At 45.8% G+C, this 15440-nt stretch overlaps 1 protein-coding gene across 12 annotated transcripts in view; it reads left to right on the top strand.

The window, feature by feature from the left end:
* Nucleotides 1-15440, top strand: part of Kiaa1217 (KIAA1217 ortholog) — a 674425-nt gene that overhangs the window by 431302 nt on the left and 227683 nt on the right. The gene's annotated exons all lie outside the window — the stretch shown is intronic.

The raw sequence follows: 15440 nt of genomic DNA, 5'->3' as shown, positions 1-15440 counted from the left end.
ATGTCTGCGCAGCACATGTGAGTGTAAACACGTAACACATAAATGTATACATGTGTGTATTCTGTATGCATGTATATATAACAGACACATGGTCTTTTTGTTTTATTTTTATATATTGCTTTTGCTTTATATTTATCTGCATTTGTTAGGTATGTTTACCGTCTATTTTCAACATTTCTGTACTCATAATGAATATACCTACTAGGAAGTACCTTTAACTCTGTTTTCCTTTTTCAACCCCATCTTTTAGTCTGTCTTTTAATAGGAGAATTCGGTCTCAGCAGGGTAACCAGTGGGCGTGAATACTGTCCTTCCTCTTACTTAGACAGCAAATTTGTCTGTTCTTCTCTGGTGGGGTAGAGCTCGTGCCAGGTAGACACTGATCAGTTGTTTGAGTTTAGGTCTGATTAAGCTGTATTAAAATGGCGGCACGTCTTCGGAGAGACTCTGACAGTCAGACATTCGGGGTCAATGAGGACTGGAGCCTACGCCGGGAAACAAGGCCACACAGACGCACACCGTGCTTGTCTGCTGTGTTCCCCAGAGGAGCACAGCCAGGAGCGGACTTCCCTGTACTTCACTGCAACCTGCCTTCACCCTTAGAGCCTCTCCTGATTGAATTATGGGAAAATCTGCTGGGCGCAGCTGCTGATTTCAGTCAGTTACATCTAAAGAATATTTCTGCAGCAGTGTGGAGACTGGTGTTTGACCAACCTACTGGCCATGGGAAGTTAATTATCATCTTAGCACTGTCACAACAGTTGACACTGTAAATGGACAGTTTTTAAACAAAATAACTAAAATAAGAAACAGCCCAGAGATCAAAGACAGCGTAAAGCAGTTACCACAACTGGGTTCCACTGCTGTCCTTATTCTCCTGGTGATACCTAGAGTGTGTGCTCAGTTTCAAGAATGTACACTTGTTTTGTTGTTTCAGTTTTTCTTTAACACAGAACTTCCGTTTGCAGGTCAGCCCTGCCTTATCTGCACCCTGTGGTCTCTCAGCCCTGGGTTGTGAGAGCTGAGTCCCGAGCCATGCACCTTCACCCTGCTCTGTGCAGACGTGTGGGCCTGGCGTACGGCCTGAAGCTAGAACAGAGCCTCCTCTGCTGCTCCTGTGAGCCAGCACTCTCCCTTCCGGTCCTGGAGCCAGTGCCTGGGTTGGTGTCTGTAGGATTTATAGAAGGTCTCTTTCTCCTTTGCAGTCTAGTTTGTACTTTCAATTAGCCTCCTACCGAAGTCATTTTGGCCTGGTTTAATTTAGGTAAGATTTCAGTATCTCCAATTATGGGCAGTATTATTGAAGGTGCTTAAGCAGAGGGGTGTGGTGTTCAGATCTTGGGTCTGCCTTGGTTCAGATTGTGACCCCAACACTTAGGAGTCATGTAAACCTGCTCAACTGAGCCAGCCTTTGTGAGGTTCCCTTTCTCCATCTGTAAAATGGGAAGAAGTTGTTTTTACATCATACTGTTGTTGTGAGGCTTAAATGAAATACGAAGTGATCATTTTAATGATTAAAAACATTGACTTTTTTCATTCAAAGAAGTGTTCCTTTCCTGCATGACAGTTTCTAACTCACGTTTCTTTACAAAAAAAAAAAAATTCAAGCCATTCATGGTTAAATCTGATCTCTTTTACCAGGTACTTTATTTTTCTATTTTAAGGGGCCTTTTCACTGAGGAATTTTCTACTCATATTACAAATTTAAGAAACAAAATTCCCTCCCCCAGCCAATGTTTAGATATTTTGGCATCGCTCAATTTAGAAACAGAACAGGTGGTCCACTTGCAAGCAAGAGTGGCGTCCTGGCTGGTGCTGATTCCTAGGCAACTCCTGGCACCACACAAGCACACTCTGCTTGGTGCTGTCCACGTAGGGGACAGAAGGTGACTCGTGCCTGGACAGGTCTCCTCTGGTGCAGTGTGGCTCTTCTGCCCAGCCCGTATTGCTGAGATGGCTGTGGTCCGGTGCTTTCCCCATCCCCACAGAGAATCCTCTGGGAATCCTGCACCACGACGATGCCAACCTTGGCCGCAAAGCTCCATGAGCATTTACCTCCGCCTGCCTGCCCATGAATGGGTTAATCTAGTTGCTTTCACCTCTGAGTTATGTCTGTGATTATCTCCACATGCCTTTCCCCTTCTCTGTGTGTGTGTGTGTGTGTGTGTGTGTGTGTGTGTTTAATCTCTTTCTCAAGTTTGGATTCAGCAAGCAAAGGCTGAGATATTGTAATTTCCTAAACAGTCCAGTGGGAAGGTCTGGCCTGTTACATCCACAGTGACTGCTGAATCCACTCTCACGTGCTCTGCTCTGTCATGGAACAGTGCCTCCTCCACCTGCCACCTGCAGATATCACGGAATAACACCTAGGTCTGATCCTAACCTGCGTTTGTTTCACCTTGTGTCCCTCCACTGGGTAACACATCAGCCTGGGCTTCATCTGCACGGATGCTCAGCTCACAGAGGCAGCGATCGAATGTCTGACGGTAGCCATGGTCCCCGGGAGTATTCCAACTCTGGCTGCTGTATTAAATCGGGCTGGTTCTTGGTTTTCTTCAAATGTAACATCCCATCTGTGGACTGTGAGCTGTGGAAATGCAAAACTCAGAATCACTGAGGATGAGACTAAGGCATGACAACATCTTCCTGCAAAGAGCCGTTCTGAGTCGGGGTAGGGGCTTGCTATCTCTACAGATTCACTGCAGAGCGAGTGTGGCTTATAGCAGGCTCTGTGGCAAGTTCCAACAGGCTGGTTTTCCACTAGTGCTGCTCCCAGCACGGCAGTATTGCATCAGATTGAGCTTGAGCTGCCTTATTGTGCTTCTCCGCTCACCCTGTGCCTGGTTTCGTTAGGCTGCTTATGCTGGGCCACCAAGAACTTACCGCTGTGGCATGTGATAGCCACTTCATAACATTGTGATAAGCTCCCTTGGGTTTGGGCCAAGTCCCCCTGAAGCCTTCCTGGCCCCCAGAGGTCAGCAATTCTAGACTCATGGTGTGAGATAAATCTGGAGTGGGTTCAGAGGTGAAAGAGCACTAAACCCATCATGGCCAAGAGGATTCGAGTACGAATGTGGCAGAAACGTGTGTGCAAACAGTAAAGATCCTATGAAATTTGTGACAGCAAAAGGTGTATGAATGAAAAAAGGGCTAAATATCTTGTACAGCCAGTTGACCATCCCTCAAAAGCCAAAAGTCGATTTCGTGTTACACAGTAATTTATGGAAACTAGGACTGACATGCAAAGATACGGGGATGTTAGGAAAGAGTTAAATTCCACACACCTTTTCCCAACACAGAGGCCTAGGGGAATGCTAGCAGTCAGGCTGTGCACACACACACACACACACACACACACACACAGTCCAGTCGGGAACCTGTTCTGCAAGTTTTGCTGGTAGAAAGTAGAAAGGGGGTTGTTGGGGAGCGGAGTGGGGAAGCCTTACAAGTATCAATTGAAGATTTTTTTTTTCAGAACCTGAGTTTTCCAAGTAACTTTATCCTGCAGAAAGAAGCTCCCATGTGCCACTAAGGTTTTTTGCTTCCACTGATTAAGTACGTTGTTAGGCAGGGAGGGGCCGATTAACGGATGCCTATAATTTTGATCGTTGTTTTCTACAAAGCAGCTCAGCCTTTGAAAATGAAGCCATGGTTCTTGGTTAAGTTGCTGCCAACAGCACAGATTACACCGTGCGGAGATTCAAGGCCCTGAAAAGGTTTCATTAGTGAACAATTTCAGACAATTGTTTAAGTCTTCGCCTGACAGGTAAAGTTGGCATGCAGGCGGGTGGGGTTAGGGTTTCCATGGAGATTTATGGTGTCATGCCTGAACGAGCGTGTCAAGACAGCCGATTTAACAAGTAGCTACTCAAAAAGTCCTATAGGCTACAAGTTGGTTTTATGCAAATGACAAGAGTTTCACTGGGAAAAATTGCAAGAGAAAACAGCAGAGACATGGAGGGGGGTTTACCTGACAGCTCTAGGGGGGACCTCAGAGCCCATCAGAGACGAAAACTTGCAGGAGACAAAGTACACTTTCTGCTTTAACGGCTGCCTCACCTGTCGAGCTGTGGGTACAGGTAAATGTGTGTTTGTTTTTTCTTCTAAATTGTTGCCAAAAATTTGGAAATGTCGGGGTCTGTTTTTCTGCATTGTTCTCTTGGCAGGAAGAACCGCATCAGTGAGTACAGCGTTCCCACACCGAATGCGAGCTGCAGGGCTGTTTTAAGGGCTTTTGGGTTGAATGAATGGGGATTTTTGAATAGAGCTGAAAAGCGAGCCGATGCATTATGCATTATGCTGATTATGCCCCATGAATAATGCTGTAAGAATGCCGTAGATAAGGATTACAAGGATCATTGGAGAATCGAGATACTATATGTATTTGTTGATTATTCCCAGATGCTGAGGTTTTATTTTTTTTCTTTTACTGTGAAATTGGTACTACATATATTTATATACTTTCACTTCGTAAAATGCCAAAAATCCCGGAATATCACAAAAATAGATTGGAGCTCAGGCTTAGGGACATTGCACTTTGTCTTGTTTTACAGTTGTTATCTGCGTGCTTTTCTCATAGCGGCAGTTTTGGGGACTAGAAAACACATCCTGTTTGAGATACTAGTTTCTGGAGTTTTAGGGAATCTGGTTTTCCAAACTCCAAAGGGACAAATAGTCTTCTGTGGGGAGAATGGCACACAGGTGAAATGGGGCTTTGTAAAGCATGTGTCACAGGCGAAAACTGGATGCCTGGTGATGGGGGGGTCGGTTTGTTTCAGTCACGAGGGAGGAGAAAGGTGTCAGCAGCCTTTGGGGGTGACAGCAGTCACTCCAGGTGGCTTGGATGGTGGCAGGATGAAAGGGTTACCTCAGGGCTTTAGCTGAGGAGTGAAGGTAAGCCCACCAAGCTTCAGGGGAACACAAAGAAAGCTCACCGGTCTCCTGTGTACAATGCGTGAGGTTAAAGCAGAGTTTCAGTAGACCAAAACTCGAAGGAGAGCTGGCATTTTGTGGTCATGTAAAGTGTACAACAAGCACCACAGTCGATGTCCGTGACCGCAGTTACAGCAGAGCAACCTGGCAGGGGAGCCTGGAGGCCGCCTGTGCTGGTTACTACCTAGGGAACTTGGGAAAGTAAGTTCGTGGCCTGAAGCTCAGTTTTGCCTCCACCAAACAGAAGTGTTGCAGCAGAAATCTAAGCATTTGTGCCTCACATGTTACAGATTTTCCTTACTTACTGTTTATAGGGCACTGGATGCTTTACAAAGTTTTTTTTGGCCAGGTGTGGTGGCACACCCCTGTGATCCCAGCACTGTGGGAGGCTGAGGCAGGAGGACTGTGAAGTCCAGCCTAGCCTGAGCAATTTAGTGAGGTGGTGAGACCTTGTCACAAAATTAATTAATCAGTTAATTAATACAGCTCCAGGATGTAGTGCTGTGCAAAAGGCCCTGGGTTCAGTCTTCAACGCTGCCAAAAAAAAAAAAAAGCTTTTATTTTCTAATCTTTCCTTCACATTGTTACAGCAGCTTAGTAACTTTAAAGGTGTAGAAACCATAGCTCAGCAAGGTACAGTAATAAACTACCCCTCATTTCCTACATTTTTTCCCTGTTTAGGAGGCACAGAAAAGTTCATTGAAATAAATTCCCAGCAGCCGCAGTCACTTCTATAAATTAAGTAAAACACAAAGTTTTATCTTGAAAGAGCTAAGTCACTCGTGTATGTTAGAGTTCCTTATGCTTATGCCACTTTTTTTCTAGAGCGGCTCTAAAAGTAGTGTTGCTTTCCTTTTTATCAGCATCTGCTTGTAGGAGCTCAGGTCACTAGTTTTTACATCTTAACTTCTTTTCTTGGTCCACAAGAGGCATCCAGTTATAACCTTCTTGGCATTTCCTGAGTAGCAGCTCAGGCCTTGGGGGCCACAGGGGCTGGAGCAGGTCAGGGTTGTTGGCCGCACTTTCCCTCCCTTCCCGCCTTATCCAGCCTGGAGCTCCTCCCTTGTCTCCACCCGAGCCAGACCCACAGTGCATAATTACAGCCCTGCTCCGAGCCATTGTGTGAAGAGAAGAATGTGTCTTACTTACTCCGTCTTATTTTTAGCAGCAGTGTTTCCAGCCAGGGAGAACACGCTTAGTTTCAGGGTTTTCCTAGCACCTCTTCCTGTCTTCCCACCTTTTGTACGTCACACTACTGAGACTCGATGGGGTTCCGTGCTGTGGGAAGGGGTCTCTTAGAAAGTGGGGGGTCACAGACTGTGGCAAAGCCCCTGGCCCCTGGGAGATGTGTGTGTGTGTGTGTGTGTGTGTGTGTGTGTGTGTGTCTGGGAAGCACTCTGGTTATCTTATCTCCAGGGCAGATCTGGAAGCCTAAAGGCAAACTTTTACTTCATTCACTATTCCGGTGCCACAAAGCAGCAATTTTAAGATAGAAAAGGAGCCAGGAACTCTTAACAGCGACAGGTACCAACATTTATAGTAGGTTTGGAAACGCTAATGATGTTCTTACTCCTTTCTTTCCCCCTGAATTTCTTTTTTTTAAACTTTAATATTTTAGTGGTATAATTTAAATATACATGAGAGCACATTCATCCAAGTGAATTTGAACCTGTACACGATATATCTTAATTCTTCTTTTCCTCGCATCCCCTCGCCTTCTTATTTACAAAAGCTTCGTTCCCATTTTCTTTCCTTTTTTTCTCAGTTTTTCCCTTTTCCCTCCTTTCCTCTTCCTCCCTCCCCCCACCACCCAGTTTCCCTTTCCTTTTGAACAGCTCCTTCCTGTTTCACCTGCTGGCCCTGTAGGAAATTTCACCGGGACCTTTTATTGGACTTATTAGCAGTGGCGATCAGTGAGAGCTGTGATCAAAAAGCAGTGCTTACAACAATAAAGCCCTGTGCACGTGGTGGGGCTGAGTAACCACTCATCTGATCAGAGTCTGTGGCAATGAGTGACGGATCGGGCTGCCTGGGTTCGAATCCTGCCTCCATCATTTGTACGCAGTGCGGGCTTTGTGCTGAAGTGCGCTAGTAGGTTTATTTCTATCCCAAATAGAACAGAGCACCTGAATTTTAGAAGCCTTTTAAAAGGAGTTTGTGACCTTTCAATGTTGTATTTGTTCTCCTATGAAAAAATTTCCTTGGAATGCTTATGGAAATTATTTCTTTAAAAAAAAAAAGGTGGGGGAGGACCCTGGAGTCTGCCTTGCTGGGAAGAGACCTAGAAATTCCTCTCAGGCAGGCTGTTGAGGAACTAGAGATCAGAGAGTTCTGCTTAGTGGGAGGGACAGTTACTCGCCAGTGTAACTGGATGAGAGACATGAAAGTTGTACTTTTCTGCTTTGTCTTTGCGGTGCTACAGATGGACCCTGGGCATCACCCACTCTAGGAAAGTGCGCAACAGGCCCAGCTCCACAGACCCAGGTTTTGCAGCTGTTGGAGAGGAGTTTCCAAAATTTCTTTATTTCACAGGAAGCCGTCTTGAACCACAGTGCCCTTGCCTTCGCTTTTCCTGAGTGTGGCCCTGAAGGATCCGCCAGGGGAGTAGGGCTGGGGTCCTCCTTGGCCTGTCAAGCTTCCCTTTCACTTTTCTTTCAGTTTTTTTTTTTTTAACTAAATGGGAAAATGGAACTTACTGGGCGCCAATATCCAGAGGGCACCCGCATCCAGATCCGTGTTTCTTGCTCATTGTATAGCATGTGGCAGGGCTCTCTGCCCGGGAAGTTTGGAAATCTCATATTTCAAGGCGAGATTTTCCTGTAGGTCATCGCAAAATCCTTCCCCTTCTCAGAAACTCCCATGTGGTGCTGGAGATCCAACCCAAGGTCTCGTACTGAGCTATGCTGCAGCCCCACAGACGGGGTTCTGAGGTCACTGGATCTGCTGTTCCCGCTTGGTTTATGACCAGAGGGGATGACTCTGTTGTCTACCCAACCTGAGGGCAGCAGGCTGAGCAGGCAGCAGAAGCAACAGTCTGGTCCCAGCTGTAGATAGGAGTTACAAGAGCAAATGTGACAAGCTGTGCAGATTTTGTGGGACGCACGCGTTGTCAGCTCAGAGCGCAGTGGGCGGTGGTGTCAGCGGCCTCTGCGGCCCTGGGTCCCACACCGTGCTGAAACTTCATACCTTATTTGGGACTGCAGTCTCCTCTTCCCTTCCACCCTCTCTGTGTGCTTAAGAAAGTAACTGGAATGACTGCGGTGTTTGCTGCTGTTTTATTTTTTTAACTTTGTCGTTTTTATTGGTCCTTATTTTAGTGTTCCACTCCATTTTATTAGGGTTGGTGAAGACGGTAACCCTGTCAGCACCGGCCATGCTGATGGCGTCCTCGCTCTGTGGGCTCCCAGGTGTCGGTCCCTGCTCTGTGCATGTCACACGAGAGCACAGCGCCGTGGAGAGCTGACTTCAGGGGCCTCCCACGTCATACTTGTGCTTGCTCTGGCCACACTGCTCACCGTGCCGTGCGCCCCCCGTGTGTTGGGAGTGGCTGGGCACAGAGGAGCGGGTGCTCCTTGGTGTTTTTTCTGTCTGTGACAGCAAGGATGTTTGTGAATACCCCACAGAATGTCACAAAGACATGGACTCTTGCTTTCCTCGTCGTCATGAGCAAGGTAAATGCCAACATTTGCCCTGCTGTTCCAGAGGGACAATTAGGTTTTGCAGTTGTCACTTTGAATTTTGCAAAAGAAAGGTTGTGTGAGTTCTGTCCTCCTTTTTAAACCGTATTATTAATTTCTTTCTTGTGTTAAGTTTTAAGACTACAGAAGACAGCTGCTCCAAATAAAATTGCCTCACGAAGGACAATTTGCAGTTTCTTCTCTGTGGAGTGTGTGTGTGTGCGTGTGTGTGTGTGTGCGCGCGCGCACGTATGATTGTGGCTTACGCAGACTGATTTAAAACCATTCTCTCCAGAACAATTATAATTATAATTGTGGCCCCATCATATATTAATTTGACCTCTGTTTAATTATGGTTTAGATTGTTTCTTTTTTTTCTCTCTGAGTTATCAACAGCATTGCTGTGACCCTCTTTGTATCTCTGCCCATAGCATCACATCTGAAGGACACATTCCTAGATGTCAAATTGGAGTACTAGTGTTGAAAGATGCTGTCCGATTTTCTCTAAAAATACTCAGCAGTTTATTCCATTGATGCGACTATCACAGAAAATGTTGTGCACATTCAGGTAAACCAGTTGGCTGCAGTCATGACAGTCAGTGAAGTGGACCCTAGGTGAAGGTTTGAATGCATGACCCAGCCAGCTAGACAGGAACCAAGCAATCCAGGAAACAGAGCAATATGGATAACACAAAACCATTTATTTTTAAAAGGGTGGGCTCTCTGGGGATGAAAACGTGCATTTTCTGTGCACTTATCTGGACATTTAATTTCTGGAATGATATTCAATAAATCAGAAAGACCAGTAGGCCAGTGAGCAGAGAAGTTTTATTTTTTATTTTCTGTACTTCACTACTATTTGTTTTTATCACATGCATCTAATACTATAGCATTTAAAAATTACTTTAAAATATACACAGTGTGTTAGGTACTTTTCTCTGTTTGCTGAGACAGAGCACCCGACACCCAAGTTGAAGGGAAAAGGCTTACTTGGCTCACAGTTTAGAGAGGTTTCGGTCCATTACCAGCTGGCTCCAAAGCAGGGTGGTTGTGAACAGGCAAGACAGAGGAGAGACAACACCACGGTGAGCCCAGAGGAGCCAGAGCAACAAGGGACCTTCACAGCATCTTTCTGCCCCTTTATCCCATCCAGACCGGGGATAAGGGCGGTGCCAAACCAGACACCCTCCAGTGATGGCTTAGCAGTCACGCGCCCTTAATCCCAGCATCACACATTGCAGATTCAGCCACCTCTGAGAAACAGTCCCCCCTCTTCTGCAGGCAGCTTTGGGGGGACAGCTAGGCCCAAGCCAGAGCTCACAGCTGCTGTGGAGCGCGCCCTGTGTTCTGAGGGAGGAGGGCAACTGTCCTCGGGCAGGCTGAGAAAGCGACTTCCTTTCACATAGCAGTGCAGGAGTGTGTGGGCTTGGGTGTAGTTGCCTCTTGAAGAAGGAAACAATTCTTTTCTTTCCTTTTTTCCTCCTTTCTAGGAGCAGTCACTTCTCAGTCTCAGCCCTTCTTCTCTGAACAAGTTTCCTCCAGCCAGGATCCCTCTTTTCTAAACAGGACCCTTGTTTTCGAAACAAACCTAAACTGCGCAGCAGGTGTTCCTGGTTTAAATGTTTTCTAGCTGCCTGAGCTTTTCAACAAATACTGTAAATTGTCTTCCAAAGGGCAGGGCATCTTCTGACCCATTGTAGAAAACATTGGCTCTACAACAAAACCCCACCCTGGTCCACTGTACCTGAGGGTCACTTGTGGATAAAGTATATTAGGTTTATATAAGACATCTGTAGCTGGACAATGATGGTTCGGTTTCCTAAATACAAAAAAAAAATTTTTTTTAATATATGGAACATTTAGATTTGAAAAGACTGAGAGTTTTTTTGTTTATAATAGGCAAGTCAAGAATAGAAGGCAGGTTGTCAGAGGAGGGTGTCTCATGAAAGAGCAGAAACAACACATCTTGTGCTCCCAAATCTCTGAAGAAACCCTTGGATGTGGTTTTACACTCCAATTTCTTTTTAATTCAGAGGCACAGAATGCATTCAAACCACAAGGAGCGTGGATGTGATTTATCTGTTCTGTTAGCACAGATCTATACCCATCTTCACTGCAATTAGACTTTTCTTCCTTTCTCCTTCTCAAAAGCAACTTCCAAAACTTCATGTTTTCCCGAGGTATATTATTTTTGACTTCACGAAATACCTCACTTCCTCAGCTAACTGCAAATATTTGCAAAGGGAACACATGTAAAATAAATGTCTTTTAATGTAGTATTTTGTGAATAAACATATGCCTGACATTACTTGGTTAACCTAAAAAATAGTGAAAAACAACTCAGCTTAGAGGAAAAAGGGTAAAATCATGGCTGTGGTGTGCAAATCAAGGGAAAGCTGTAATTTAAGCAATTCCATTAAAGAGAACATAATTACAGCAGCCCTGAAGGGAGCGGGTCATTTTAAAGCCAAATTGAACTTTCTCTATATTATTAGAAAAACCGGCCAAGTTTCCTATCTCATATGATAAATTCTGTTTTCTTCCTCCAGATATTAAATATTTTTAACACGTACACCTTCGGATCTCAAATGCCTGTGCCTTCCAGTGCAGTACAGTAATATTTTTCCTGTATGAATTCAAATGTCTGCAAACAAGTACAGGAACTAGAATTCCCACACATTATTGCCAGAAACTTCTACACAAATTATTTCAAATATAATCTTTTTTAAAAAACACCTTATTTATATGTATGAACCAAGATATATATATAAATATAGATATATAGATATCTGTAGATATAGATATAGATTTGGCAATCCAGTCTGAGGGACTGGTTTTGCTGAGTATAATCTAGGGACTTGATTCCTTGGGCATTTGAACCCAGCAGATCTGATCCTAGCTTGGGGCACCCTTCCTGCATCCCTGAAGGTATGCATGCTATGAACACTGGCTCATTTGACAAGGTGCGATTTCTAAATAGCACTGTCATGCTGGGAATGGGTTACCTCTTGCCTCTGTAGCTTGGTGTTGTCCTTTACATCTTCTGTAGTGGGGTGTGTGTGTGTGTGTCGCCAGGCATTTGAGGGAACAGGAACAGCTGTCCTGTTGCTACTGCTAGCAGCACTCTCAGAAAGGATGGGCTGGGAGCCGAAAGCGCGCCCTAAGCCAAGCCTGGAGATTATTACCTGTCAGGAATGTCAGAGGCATTTATGGAGCAACCTTCTTCCTGGCATTAGGGAGAAAGCTGCACACGCTGATCAAATCCCTTCCTTGAGAAGATAGTGCTTTGTGAACGGACTCTCAGATTTACCTGAGAAAGACCATTCAGTGCTTCTTAGAACCTGCTGCACCAAACAGCATGTTCACACTTACTTCCCAGTAACACACACACACACACACACACAGCCAATATTTTCACATGGGATTTCGAACGTGCTTGCTGGAATTGAAGTGACAATTTGGACACCTTTCATAGGCTAGAAATAAGAATGGATTAGAGGCAACTGGCCTGGGACCAAGGTATCCAGAAAAATCCAAGCAATGATTTCTGCAAATTTTGATAAAACACTGAAACTTGGCTGGGGTGGAGCTTGTTGGTAGAGCAGATGCTTTGCATGCATAGGGACCTGGGTTTGAGCCGCACAGCCTGGCAGAAAGAATCACAACAAAGAAACAAGAACTACTGAAACCTTGCAGAATCAGGCATTTTCACCTAAAAATCAGATGTCTTCCATCCTGAGAGGAGGGAACAAAATATGAGTCAGGAATACAGGGCTCAAATCTCTTTTGTCAGAGAGCTGAGTAACAACTGCCCTTTTAAGACAGATGCAGATTCTGGGGTTCATCCTGGTCCCCAACTCTGTCCCCACGTGCCTCTCTTACCTGCCTTGCTTCTGCTGTCAACAAAGACCCTAAACCACATTCTTGCTGCTTTCTCCAGCAGGGACTGTGGGGAGGGAGGTGGGGAAGCTCAGCTTTGTTGTCAACAGACTTAGGTTTGAGAACTGGTTCTGCCACTTACTGTGGTCTCCAACTAGTCACCTGATCTAAGTATTTTTGTATCTGTGGAAGAGGGCTGAGCTTCCTGCTCAGGAAGTTGGCTTGTAGATCTGATACAGTGTGTGAGAAGTACTTAACACGGTACCTGGCGTGTGGTAGTACTCAGTCCATGTAGCAACTATAATGGAAGCATCTCACATTTTGGATCAAACGGTGTCTTAAGTATTCTTAGATTGTTCAGAGTAGTAGGAATTGTCCAAGTTCCACGGGGAAGGAATCTGAAGCTGGGGGAGATGACTGTTCATAAGTTACTCAGTTACGTGGAGGCAAATATGCCCAGAACTAGTGGCTTTCCACTGACTGCATTGTAAAAAGGCCTCAGAATGTGATTCGACGCTTTAAGTATGTGAAAGTACTGTTTGAAGCTGCATGTGTGGTTCACACCTGTAAGCCAGCCCCGTGAGAGCCTGAGGCGGGAGTATCACAAGTTTGAGCCCAACCTGGGCAATCCAGTGACCTATCAAGACCTCGTCTCACAAGAAAAATTAAAAATGTCTGGAGATGTAGCTCAGTGTGAATGCCGTGGGTTCCATCCCCAGTGCCAAGAAAGAGTGCTGTTTGAATTCTGAAGTATAAGAATAAGTTAATTTTGATTTTTGATTAGCATAAAGATTGGATTTAGTTCTGTTTCAGCACTGATTCGGTACTGATTGACTCTCTAGTCCTGTGTCAGGGTCAGGGAATAAGCATGAGATGATAAATCAGGCCATTTACTACCCTCACAGAGCTTAGAATCGAAAGGGGAAAGGCAGAAGAGACCACAGGTATATAACGGTCCCCTCCTTTTCCTTGGTTTCACTTTCTGCCGTTTTAATTAGCCGTAGTCAACCTCAGTCTGAAAATATTAAAATGCAAGAAATAATGAATGTTTTAAGTTGCATGATTCTGAGCAGCACAGTGAAATCCTGTGCCTGCCCCGGATGTGAAGCATACCTTTGTCCAGCGTGTCCACACTATATATGCTGCCCTCCCCTTGGTAGATGTCACAGTTATCTGATCGCTGTGTCCACATAATCTTATTTCACTAAATGGCCAGAAAGTGCAGGTGTGATGCTGGGACTATGTCAGAGAAGCCTATTACCATGCGGGTAGATGAACAGGAAAAAAACATAGTGCCTATGCGAGTTGGTACTGCTCATGGTTTCAGTCATTCACTGGGAGTCTTGGACCATATACCCTGAGGATAAGGGGTCTACTGTACAGATAACTCCAGACCGAGGTAAATGCCATCAAGACAATGAAGAGGCTTGTGTGAGAAGCAGCCAGTCTAGAAATCAGCCAAAGAATGAGCAGGGGTTCTCAGGAGGAAGAGTAGCAAGGGCAGAGACCACATGACAGGAAAGGACTTTGGTGAATGACTTAGGCGACACCAGAAGCCCCTTTGGATGGGTTTGGGTTGCTTCTTAGTAAGCCTGCCCCCTTTCTATGTCTATCCCCATGGCTGTCCTCAGAGGAGCCCTGTGGAAATTCAGGACCTCCTGAAACACACTGTGCAGACTTCTAATGGAGGCAGTTTACCGAATCTTGAAGGTGTGTGGCTGCTCCCTGGGGTCCCATATCTGATGTCCAGAGGCACAATTCAGCATTCTTGTCTTTAACCCAGAGACCCGAAGGCCAAATGGTTGTATTTCTGTCATTCTTCCCTAGATCTAAACACATTTAGAATGTGCATTCGGTTACTGAACGATTTCTCCTTGACCCCAACAGCACACATTCATCAAGAACGTTTGAAACCAGCCATGTGTGTTGTGTGGGTGCGAGTTTGATTTTTTTTCCGGTGACATGATGATACATCTAACTGCTGTCTTTTCCACCGCTGGTAACTGAAAAGAAAAGGAAAGAAATCACAAATTTATTTTTCCAGGCGCTGTCTGGAAGCCTCTTGATGATACATCTAACTGCTGTCTTTTCCACCGCTGGTAACTGAAAAGAAAAGGAAAGAAATCACAAATTTATTTTTCCGGGCGCTGTCTGGAAGCCTCTCACCAGTTGGGCTTAGCTGCACTCTCCGATGTACCCAGTGAATGGGAGCAAATGGAGGAGTGTGGTGGACGTGGGCTTTTGTTTTACGTTTGTCTTAAGTTTTCTTATTAGTGCAGGGCTCAAGCCTGCGGCCACAAGTGTGCCAAATCTTCCACCCCTGAGCTACACCCGAAGGCGGGGAGGGAAGGCAGAAGAGTCCTGGGTCCCAGGCCCTGGGGTAGTTTGGAGGAGGGCTGCCCTGGAGGCCTTATGTATGGTGATGAGGGACAGCACTGAGCTCCCTCACTTTACAGGTGAGGAAACTGGGCCTCAGGCACGAATGGTCACACCTAGGTCACGACTTGGCTTGTGGGAGTCCAGGTGTCTGAGTGACCCCTGCCCCACCGAGCCACCCTGAGAGTGCAGTGGGGTGGGGAGGGTGGCGGGGGCCAAACCCGAGTGGAGCTGAGGTGCAGGTCCCTTGGGGGAGCCCAAGCATTCGATGCCGGGCGGTGCCCCACGCCTCCCTGCTGTGTACTTCTAGAAGCTCCTCACTGGAGTGTTTCTGAGGCAGCCAGGGCCACAGATGAAGCATCTTTGCTGGGACTGCGCCCCCTTCTGAGCGAAGCGATTGGACACCAGGACACCTGCAGGGTGGGCTTTGCCGCCGAAGGGACACATGCTGCGGCCCCTTCACCTCCATCCGGTGCAGTTTTCTGTAACGACCAGTGTGTGGGCGGAGCTTATTTGGCCAAATGAGAAGTATGGAGAAGAAGCACATTCTTATCTTCAGGTGTTTTTTTTTTTTTT

The sequence above is a fragment of the Fukomys damarensis genome, unplaced genomic scaffold (genome assembly GCF_012274545.1).
Source record: "Fukomys damarensis isolate Sample0158 unplaced genomic scaffold, DMR_v1.0_HiC HiC_scaffold_37, whole genome shotgun sequence".
NCBI classification, from domain to species: Eukaryota; Metazoa; Chordata; class Mammalia; order Rodentia; family Bathyergidae; genus Fukomys; species Fukomys damarensis.
The sequence above is the reverse complement of the archived record's forward strand: the minus strand, read 5'-3'. Positions and strand labels throughout refer to the sequence as shown.